Here is an 11,905-nt window from a genome sequence, read left to right as displayed (position 1 = left end):
AGTAGATGTAAACTCAGTGAAAGCAAAATATGCTATGAGTTCTTGTTTTTCTCTTGGTAATTTTTCTGTAATCCCTAATTTATAAGATGTCTTTCAAACTAACCTTCCGAGCACATTGTATGATTTTTCATACATTAACGATAATTCTGGATTTTTGGTATGGTGTTCTTTATTATTAGTATGATAAGTTTTTATTGTTTGTCCTGTTCAAGCTCTGTAATATGCTTGAAGTGTTTCCTATTACATATTTCTCAGTTAGCCAAAATGCTTTCAAGTAATTATATTTTCCCTTCTCATATTAGAATTAATTATGTTAGGATAAATTGATGCAGGGCTACCCATGATTTATATAAAAGGAAACCGATGTCTTATCCAACACAAGTTTTGGCCCAACTGTCCAGTACAGTTTAATCACCGAAACACCTCAGGGTATTTACTCAGATGACAAGGCTATGTGTGGTAAGGTATGAAGGTGGTGGAATAGGTTGTGGTGGGGGTTGGGTTGGTGGATACTTAGTGAGGTGGTAATTTTGAACTGTGGACTATTTTATCAAAGAGTGTGTGGGAAGAGAAATTTACTTGATCATTTAAGAGAATGTTGGGAAACTGTTTTGTGTGGTTGTAAATTTCGTATTGTTCCAAAACATTGAGTTTTCTGCTTTTTTGTGAGATATGGAGGATTTCAAGATTGGTGGCAATGTAGGTGTATGTGTGGTCTGTTGATATATTATGATCAGCAAAGTTTGAGTGGCTATGTGGTTTATTAATGGCTCTGATGTGCTCTTTGTATCTTGTCTGAAAGTCACGTCCAGTCTGTCCGATATACAGTTTACGAGTCGTCTTAACGATAGAAGTGGAATTTGAAATGTTTACCAAGATGGCGGCCGACCTTCACAGTGAACTTGGAATGCGGACAGCGCTCCAGTGGGCGTTTTGTGAACTACGAGAGTTACGAGACATGTTTTTATTATTATTTGTAGGTTATGTTGTAATTTTAGCAGAAAATAATGGTTGTGTTTACTTATAATCAATAATTATTAGTTTGCAAGTTATATGAATATGTTAGCTACAAAAGCCATAGTTTTAAAATAAAATTATTTTTCAAAATCGATTTGAGCTAGATTTGAGCTAGCTGTATGATAACATAAAATAATGATGAAGATTGATGTTATTCTTCACTGTACCAGGTTCCAGGTAAGACAAACAAATTTGATTAAACATCAAACTTTTAAAAATAAACAGGTCCAATTTATTTTTCAAATAATAATTATGTGTGTTTTTATTATGTTATGATAAAGTTAGCTTTTCAGGATAATCAATAATAATTATTCATTCCCGTAACCAGTAGCCTAACTTTTTGTAAAACCAACAAACATTGCTACTGGAAGATATGCCGTAGCCCTGTGAATTGCATATTCTTATAATGCATTTTAAATTGCATGTAAATATTATTATAATGCATTTGACATTAAAAATTTATTTTGTGTTATTACTAAATGGCGTCTGTAAAAATTATTGTTATCTATCTAGATCTTTATAGACTCACATGTTTTTAATGCACTTCAATTGTGCATACTTGTCTACATATATACACTTTACACAATATAATATGCTTTTATTACCGTTATAATAACAGTAGAGAGAGAGATAAAAGAACAGAGTTTCCGATTCTCTGTCTACTGTCTTCTATAAAGGATATCTGATGTAATATTAACTTTTCATTCTTGTTTGAAATAACTAATAATGTTTTATTCCTCAGGAAAAAAATAATGATTGCAGGAGGTTTGTGGCATAAGGTTCTATTCCATCCTGAATGGAGCAAGTCCCTAGCTTAAACTCTTGACTTGTTTACAATTCTAGTTTTTTTTCTTCCCATTCATATCCAACACTTTCTTATTTTTCAGAAAACATGCAGTCTGTAATCTACCCCCATGTCAGTGTAGAGAGGCCTGTTCATGAAGACACAAAATCCTTCGACGGTGAGTAATGCGTTACTAGTTTTGATCATTGGTCTTAGAGATGAACAATTATTATTCGGAAATATCTAGAATCCATTAAACGAGTCTCATCCCCAAACAAAAACATTCAAACTTGTTTCACTTGCCTGCCAATTTGAAACTGTCAGATTATATTAGCCTACTCTTATGCCCAGTTTCTAGGCCATTTATTAAATCTAATGGACCATTGAATCTTGGACACCACTTATTGAATCTAACTCGACCATTAAACCGATAAATTGTTTTGTCAGTGATTATGTTTAAGAGGGTGTATGATCTCAAATTAAGTTTTTTGAGTAATTGACTAAGAACTCAATTTCAAATCAAACATCTCTTAACTTATGATGCAAAATTCCCTGAAATTCTAGGGCTGAAAATTTTGTGAAGTGAAGAACTACAAGACTTGACATATTTCGGACTATGTGTAACTTTATCTAAATTTGGGAGAGGAACAGCACAGGGTTATTATTTTTCCTCTCCCTATCATTTCCATGATATACTTATTAAGATTAAGAATAAAGAAGGGGACGCTTTGCTTTAATTGAATCAGTAAAATCGATAGTATTTGATTAATACTATCTAACTAACCCAACTTAATTCATCGATATAGGTGATCACTGGTTCACTCGACGTAAAGTCTAGCCAAATTATATAAAAAATTGATGTAATTTGTGAGCTATTTACACTGCTTTTTTGAATGAATGATTTATTGATTATGATTGTCAAATGTGATTGAAATTGATAAATAATATAAAATATTTTAATGCAATTTATTCCCATGGTTTCTTGGGCAGAGAAATATTACTAAATCATAAGTTTCTTCCCAATGGGAATATTCCCGACTTACATTACTACCCTCAAAAATCAGCACTGACTACCCTGGAAATCTCCCCGTCTACTCACTACACCATGTTCCTACCTCACTTTGCTCAAGCAAATCAATCTTAGCACAAAACGCCTATAATATAGTACAATAGAAACAGAAGAGATGTAGCACCAAGTCCATTCTGTTTCCATTGGACCATATTTCTATATTTGTAGAGGTGTGAGAATCCTCTACGCCACTTTGGTGTGAATTGGGTCTTATGCTTAGTGAACTGTAAGTAGAAGTATATTACAACATATTTATTCTACCACTCCTACCTATCGCTACAACTTGAACATTTTAAATGTTATTTTCAAATTTCATCAACTTATTTTCAACTCATTTCAACTTATTTATCATTTGATCAATCAATAATTCGTTTGTTTTTTCTCTTTCAGACACCAAAACATATTACACAGTGTAGATGGGCGGATAGAAAGCGTGAACATCAAAAGCCATCGTGTGTGTTACCCAGTTTCCATTCTGCATCTAAAATAGGAACCAAGCATCCAACATCATAACTTTATTATTATATAGTCCAGACAATGAATGCTCAAAAGAGGGTATAGAGAGAAAAGTTTGGAAGACTATATTTGACCCCGCAATTTTGTTTTGGGTATTAAGGAGGTAAAAATATCCCCACCCCTACCCCTTGTGATGGTGGGGGTGGGGTGGTTCAAAGGTACCAGTTTTTGGTTTCTCGCATATAACTCGAAAACTATGTATCTTACGGACATAACTGTTACATACAAAAGTGAACTTACTTACTTACTCCATGGCACTACAGCCCATCCAGGGCCTTGGCCTCTTCAAGAATGCCTCACCACTCCTCTCTGTCGGCAGTCTTGCGTCTCCATCCCCTAACGCCTATTTTCCGGAGATCATCTTCCACATCCTCCAGCCAGCGCTTGCGTGGACGTCCTTTCAACTTTCTTCCGCCTGGTTTTTCTCTGAAAACTTTTTTCACGGCTCTTTCATCGCTCATACTTTCTACATGACCCAACCAGCTCAAGCGTCTCACTTTGATCTCATGTACAATAGGTGGTTTTCTGTACAGGTCACGCAGCTCTTGATTCGAACGAAGTCTCCATTCTCCATCAATACATACTGGACCATATATTCTTCTCAGAATCTTCCGTTCCCATATACTCAGTAGGTCTTCATCCTTCTTTTTCAAAACCAAGGTTTCTGCCCCGTATAACACAACTGGCTTTATAACAGTTTCATAGATTTGTTGTTTAATTTTCCTTGACAGTGTTTTGGATCTCAAGTATTGGCTAAGTGCATAATAACATCGATTTCCTGCCGCTATTTTTGCTTTTATATCAACTTCAACATCGTTATCTTCTGTGATAATAGAACCAAGATATTTGAAGCTTTCCACTCTTTCGAATATGTAATTATTGCACTCTATGAATCTGTCACCAATCTGCCGGGCTCTGCTGCTTGCCAGATACTCTGTTTTACTCTCATTAATTGAGAGTCCCATTTCTGTTGATCCGTCATCGAGCTGTTTGAAGGCATCTTTTAGAGTTTGGATGTTTCTTGCAATCAAGACTACGTCATCCGCATAGGCCATGTACTGCAACATTCTGTTCATTATCGTTCCTCTTGGATTTATTACTATTCCTCTTATTACTTTCTCCAGGCTCAAGTTGAACAGCATAGCTGACAAAACATCACCCTGTCTAAGTCCTACATTTGCTGTGAATTCGTCTGTGAGCATTCCTTGAACTTTCACCTTATACTTTGTTTGGCGCAGTGTCATTGTTGTGAGCCGTATGAGCATTCCGTAAGGCATTCCAAACTCCAACATAGTCTCAAACAAGCTATTTGTTCTGATGCTGTCAAAGGCTCGCTTGTAATCGACGTATAGTTGATACATAACACTTTTCTTTCATGTTTCTTCTGGTGAAAACATGATCTGTGCATGATCTGTCTTTCCGGTATCCACACTGGTAATCACCTAGCACTTCATTACAAAAAGGTTTCAATTTTTCACAAATTATCTTCGCCAAGATTTATAAACAATGCTCAACAAAGCGATTCCTCGATAATTGGAACAGTCTGTTCTACTTCCTTTTTTGTGGACGGGGCATATTATTGCAGTTTGCCATTCTTCAGACATTACTTCCTCCACCCACACCTGTTTTACAAAGTGAAGTAGCCATTCCATTAGAGCATCGTTCCCTACTTTAATCATCTCGGCTGTTATAAGATCATCTCCAGGTGCTTTATTATTTTTGAGAGAATGAATAGCCATTTTCAAATCACACATTGTGGGTTCCTCTATCGGTTGATCTGGCCCTATAATGTTGATATTTTCTCCCTCCTCAACATTTTGATTCAACAACTCATAAAAATATTATTTCCATCGTTCTAAAATCTGTCCTTCTCCTCCTATCAAATTTCCATCCTTATCTTGACAGAATGTTGTTCTAGGCTGGAATCCAGCTTTTCCTTCTCTGATGCGTAGATACATCTTTCTCACTTCTCTTTCTCCAGCGAAGGTCATGATTTCATCTATCCTGCGTTTCTCAAACTCTCTCTTCTTTTTACGACAGATCTTGCTAGCATGTCTCCTTTTTTCATGATAAGCTACAGTTGCGGCCCTAGTTTTCCGACTTATCATTTTCAGTCTTGCTAGATTTCTATCTTCCAAAGCCTTCAAACACTCATCATCCATCCAGTTATTTCTCTTTTCTATCTTTTCATATCCGATTTTCTCCTGTGCAGCTTCTGTTACAGCCTTCTTGAAATTCTCTCACTTTTGCTCAACTGTGTCCTCTCTTCCTTGGTTCTCTGCTAATTTCTCCATAAGTTTATGATTGTATCTCTCCCTAGCTTCATTTTCTCTTATAAGCCTTTTGCTGTCAAATTTCTTTTGTTTCACTCCTCGGAATTTCTTCATGTTGTTTATTCTCTGTCTGTATTTTATTTTAACCAAATAATGATCTGTAGCACAGTCTGCCCCTCGCTAACTTCGCACATCTAATATGTCAGATCCATGCCTCTTGTCAATCAAATTCTTTCATTGATAGCATCAAAACATATTACTCTATCCTTATATTTTTTATGTACAAGAAAACCAGTTCCAAAAGTATTTTGTGTGTGGCCACTATAAAATAATGTATAATTTTCTATATCTATCATTCCATTTCCTTTCCATCTAATTTCCTACAAGGCAGCAATCCCTACTCCATACGTTTCCATAACTCTCCTCAGCACAGCTGTGTTCCCTGCCCTGTACAAACTTCTTACATTCCAGGTGGCAAGAGAAAGATCTCTGTCTTTTTTGGGGCTTTTGCATCTTTCCATTATTCTTTTTCGATTGTTGGCTATCCGTATATTGTTCCTGTAAATCCGGTCCCATTCCGAGGCATCTTGAGGTTGCGTAACAATACTGTTTTCCGGGGCAAGGTGGTTAGCCTTGCGCCCAACCCCCAACCTGGGGGACCAGGGTCCTTTTTTAGAGTTGCCATCTCCTAGGTACTTGCTTCCACTACAGCTTTCAGAGCGTAACCTACCCTGGATTTAATTTGGGTTAACTCCCTAGGTTCATCTGCCCTCTCTGCCGTTGGGATTTCTCCTCATCCGCCTCCAAGGCCGTTGACCGGCTTGCTAGTTTTGGTCCACCCCAGCTATTTAATTTCACCGGTACCTCCCATATCTGGGAGGCATTCCCCTATCCGCCACCTGGGGAGGCGCCCGATGGAGGACTAGCAAACTCTCACGGGATACAAAAGTAAAGCTTATATAATTTCCTTCAATATTCAACTCACAACTTTTCTAGTTTTTGAGATATCCACTCTTAAATGTGTGACATTTTTGAAAAAAAGCACGTTCGCCTCCAATTTTTTTCTATTTCTATTCTTATAACTTTTTAAAAATTGATGGGAAAAATCAATGCAGATTATGAGCTCATAGAGCCTCTTTCAGGAATTATAACTCTCCAACAATGCATCGTAAAAATCAATGCTTATCATAGGTTTGTAGAGCATCAAATTCTCTTTGAAATGGTGTATTACTTCACTATTCAAAGTTTCTGTTTCATTATTATAGCAACTTTAATGTAGGGGATGAAATTTCCAATGCTGCAACAATTATTCATTTGGCATTGAAATTTGAAGAGGGTGTCTGTGACACAATTTTTGACGTTGCAGCTTAATTTTGACTAGTTAGTAGATTAACATAGCAAAAGTGCACATCTTTATCCCCTCTGTTGAAGGTTTGGAACCGCTGAGTTGACACTAGTTGCAATATTGAAAATGTTGCTACATTGCACTATCATTTTTGATCATTTGTTACATCGCACAACTATTATATGAATACTTTCTATTGTTGTAAACAACTTGAATCAATTGACAATTCCTTTTTACTGCTTATTCAAATTCACTATTTGTTATTTTTGATTTTCATTAAACGTCCTTTCTCCTACTTAGTGCAGTCATCATAACTTTTAAGGCCATTTGTAAAGTGCCACTTATATCAATAAATGCAATCATTTGTTATTGTTACATTGTCTTACAATTTCTTGGCGTCTACCTTGCTACCAGGTATTTAGTAGTTTTACTCATAATTTTTTTGTTGACAACTTTTGTGTAAATGCAGCAGCTTCAGCATTTATCCTTATCCATAAAATTATATTGTTGTACTTGAGTATACTCTTCATTTTTAACTACCTTATGTCGCACCTGGCTATTCCATTGGCTGCGAGCAAAATAGTAACAACTATCAACAGTATATAGCTGGCTAGTAGAATTCCACTAGCTTCAAAAGTTTGAACATGTCAACAATTCATTCGGGCTACTGAGACAAATGCGCAGGTACCAAAAAATAAATTTGTAATGGAATCAAAAAAAGGTAGGTACGGTAATGGAAAATATTAAGTGTCACTGTTTTGATAGAAGCTATACAAGCATTGTTTTAATTGTCAGGTGTGACACAAGGCTTGCTATAATAATTCTAATCTGAAACAAATAATAGCTATAATACTTTGCAATCATTTCAAATAACAGTATTTTCCACAGAATAGGCAATTTCGTTATTTTTAGTCACTTTGGGTATGCCTAGGCCTGTATTTCTAATTTTATTTTTTGCAAAATCTCAAATTTATTTTTTCTTCATTCATATACTATATTAATATGATCTTCAATTCCATCATGATACATTACATTAATTCCAATAAGTTAGCATATTATTATTATATTAAATTGATGGTTAGCTGTCACAGGAGGATAGAAAGGCTATTAAGTTATATCTATGAACTCGGTCAGCATAGCCACCTCTAATACATGTACTATGACTCAGTACGGTAACCAATAACAAAAAATAATAATTAGTCTATTGATGAATAAAGATTTTACAAAATAAGAATACTTATGAAAGTTGATGGTAGGCCTACTATTACTTGATTTCTATATTCAGGCATTAATATCAATTATTATGAAAATTCATTATTCGAATCATCATTAAACTATTTTTCTTGACGAATAAATTATTATTGATTATTTTTAACAAGTCACCAGGATCTTGGATTCAAATATGAATTACAATACAATACCGTATATTAGGTATTTTCAATAAGAAATTTAGATCTCTCAACATTCATGGGAAGTTGCTTCCCATGCAAGCGAAGAGCTTCCTGCTTTGCTGACTCTAAAAACGCTCAACTGGCCCTTGTATTGTTGATAATAACCGGCAACATTAAACTTGTTCATACAGCCAAGTCATCTACTCTATATAGTAGATCTACAGTACTCGTATGCTACTAATTTATAAGCCTACGGTACGAATTACTAACAAGATTATCAGATATATTTACTAAAGAAAAATCCTCTATTCTTCATGTTTTCAATAAAATTGCTTATATTCTTTGTTGACCGCCAACACAAATCTCATTACGGGTACTGTAGTCTATGATAATTCGATCAAGAACTCCTCAAGTATCCTGGACACATTTATGATGTTAATTATTCTACTAAAATTCAAAGCTGAAATAAGCAAACATCCCTTTTCTATATTATTTTCAATATTATTATAGATGGTAGCCTACCTATATTATTTAGTTCTCTTTAGTTCATGGTTAGCATACAGTATTTGAATTTGCCGGTTGATAACTTGAATTTGAAATTGCCGGTTAAGCCAACTTGATAATAGTGTTTGAAAAATTTGAAAATAAAGAAGAATAATGAGTTAATCTACTAATGAATGTTTTTTTTCAATCTGAATAGACTCATCAATGATTGATTTGAACAATTTTTTATTATAAAATATAAATATATTTCATTTGAAATTACAAAACAAATCAAGCTGGCCATGTTGTCAGCATTCCAAGTTCAGCTTATCAGGTAAACATTCCAAATTCCACTTCTATGGTTAGGTAAATTGACAGTTTACTACAATCATTACATTTCAATTTGTAGATGCCTGGTTGCTCAAATCTCTGTTTGTTTGTTTGGTAATTTTGAAAATGTTTTCTCAGTGAATTTGTTGTTTTGAAGGCGATTCTAGTAGATGGATAATGCCACATTTGCGATTTTATTGGTGATCAAATCACCTACTTGATCTTCTGTCAAATTATGCTGTTTTGCCTCAATCCAATTCATATGAAAACTAAACTTCGCATAGTTCCTAACTATTTGGTAGACTATTCTATGTACAAATAAAGTGAGATAATCGATGAATGCAGGTGAACATTGTAATCTTGTCACTTCATCATTCTCAGTATTTTTAATAATTGAAGATGCTATTTCCTCACGAATTGATTTGACTGTAGCTTGTAATTCATCTTTCTTAATAAATGCTTGCATTTCACTACTCAGATCATTTTGCAATACATAAGTTTCGCTAAACGTAGATAGCAATGTATTTAAATTGTTTTTTGAAACAAATTGTTCAATCCCCTCCATAAGATTTGTCTTTATCATATTGGTCATTGAGGATAATCGATCTTCAAACTCTTGTTTCGTTATAACAATGTTATTCAATGCCTGCACAGTTTTATCTAAATATTCCTTATCAACTGATAATGAATGAGTTTCATTTACTCTAGTAAAAAGTTCTGTGCTAAGCTGTTTCAATCTGGTATTTAGATAATTTCTATCTAATACTTGCAAATTTTCAATCTTGTCTGATATAACTTTCAATTTCTCATCCAAATAATTCTTGTCAACTTTATCATCGTTGATCATATTCAAGTGCGATCTGAATATCTCTGTTGTTGATTTGAGATCATGTAGAGAATTCTCCAAATTGATAGATTTCTCTTTAACTCCCCTATCGATATTGTCAGATAACTGTTGTAATGTACTGAAGATGTGTTCCTTTTCAATCTCGTTCAATCCAATATTCTTAACTATATTAGATAATTGTGAATCTAAATACGAACGCAGATATTCACTAACACCCTGTTGATTAATTGCCTGAATTATTCTCTTACTAAAACTTTCAAGATCTGGTTCATTCCATACAATCTCTTTCTTCGCAGCGACTCTCTCGCTTTTACCTCCGAATCTGTGCATGCTCATTCTGCAACTAAACAATAATTTTACCTTCACATAATTCTTCTATAATTGATACAATCTCAACATCATGACCCGAGTGTCCAGCAAGTTTTGATGATTTTAATAAATGAAGTCTCTGAACCCCAATTCATCATAGTTGTCATAATATTGGTAAATCATATTGCTAGAATTATTTTTTGCAAATTTCAATAACCCTGAACCCTGAATAACTTGCTTTTTTAACAGGAAACAGCATTTGAATTAAGCAAGACTCTACACCAGTGTTACGTTTCACATATCCTCGTCTATCCAAATGAAAATTTGTTATTGATAAAATCTTCTTGTATTTATTAAGATCTTTTTCATCAAAGAGATATGAATTTGGTCTTTGGGCAAATAACAGTCCCAATAGACCATGTGTAATTCGGAATTTTTTGTTATCAATATATAAGAAGTAGTTATCAAAGCTAACAACCAACTCACCCATAAAATATAATTTTCGGTCAGAATCATAGGAAATTCCATAAGGAATCGAGTTATCCAATTTTTCACAATGAAATATATACAAATATTGTGCAAACACTTGATTCTTTATCCTCTTTATTTTGCTGCTTGTATCACTCTCAAGCCTAGTTGAATTGAATATACTTGAATCGTTCATGCTTAGATCTTTTTCAGCTGCTGATAGTGATGTAACTTCTATTGTTTCACTAATATCATCATGTTTTTCTCCCAGATACATACTTCCTTCACCTTCATCTTCATCTTCTCCTTCTTCTTCTTGTTCCTCCTTTTTTGGTATAAAACTCTGATTGGATTGATGAGAAGATTTAGTTTTCCCCATTTCAACTAGAGGTGTGATATTCGGTTTAAAACGTTTTTCTCTAATCGTCAGATTGCTTTTTAAAATGTACAATGCTTCTATGTTTGTCTCTAATAACTTTCCTCAATTTCTTAATCTTATTGATTAGAGCAACGCTAGCGTTTTGTCCTCTACGAGACATCCTCATTCTTTCACTGCAACTCACTCTCTACTGAATGTCGATAAAGTTATCCAGACCCTGCCTATATTTTTCACTATAAGCTACACATTCAGTCATAATAGTATGAAAACTATGCTTCTTAGAATTCCAAACATTTGAACACAATTTACTGGAATCTCTGAAGCAAATATCTTCACCCACATAGTCTCTATGTATTAATTTGAGTGATAATTGATCAATTTTGAATATAACAATCATATTTGCATTATCTCTGGTGAAATGTTTTTGTGTTGCACCATAACTTTGAATCAAATATGCTGTATCAATATTGGGATGTCTACCCATGGTAAAATAATCCCTTATTTGAGGTGTGTGACCAAGTTGTAAATCGTCAAATATAACTAGAGAATGTTGTGGTATATTGTTTGGATGTGCAATGTTATCAGGGATATCATTCACATGAAATTCAATACCTTTCATTTTTGAAAAGACTTTTCTTAAAAACAAGTACTTATCTTGATATTGACTTTTAGTATTTGAATGAATATGTTTAAA

At 34.2% G+C, this 11,905-nt stretch overlaps 1 long non-coding RNA gene across 1 annotated transcript; it reads left to right on the top strand.

The window, feature by feature from the left end:
- Positions 1–950: 950 nt before the first annotated feature.
- Positions 951–7,377, top strand: LOC111051836. The gene is made up of 3 exons (XR_002606135.2): positions 951–1,194; positions 1,905–1,979; positions 3,261–7,377. It is a non-coding gene; the product is annotated as an uncharacterized LOC111051836 (long non-coding RNA).
- The last annotated feature ends 4,528 nt before the right edge of the window (positions 7,378–11,905 follow it).

This window comes from Nilaparvata lugens, chromosome 4, assembly GCF_014356525.2.
Source record: "Nilaparvata lugens isolate BPH chromosome 4, ASM1435652v1, whole genome shotgun sequence".
In the NCBI taxonomy this organism is placed as follows: domain Eukaryota; kingdom Metazoa; phylum Arthropoda; class Insecta; order Hemiptera; family Delphacidae; genus Nilaparvata; species Nilaparvata lugens.
This window is presented reverse-complemented; position numbering and strand designations above follow the sequence as displayed.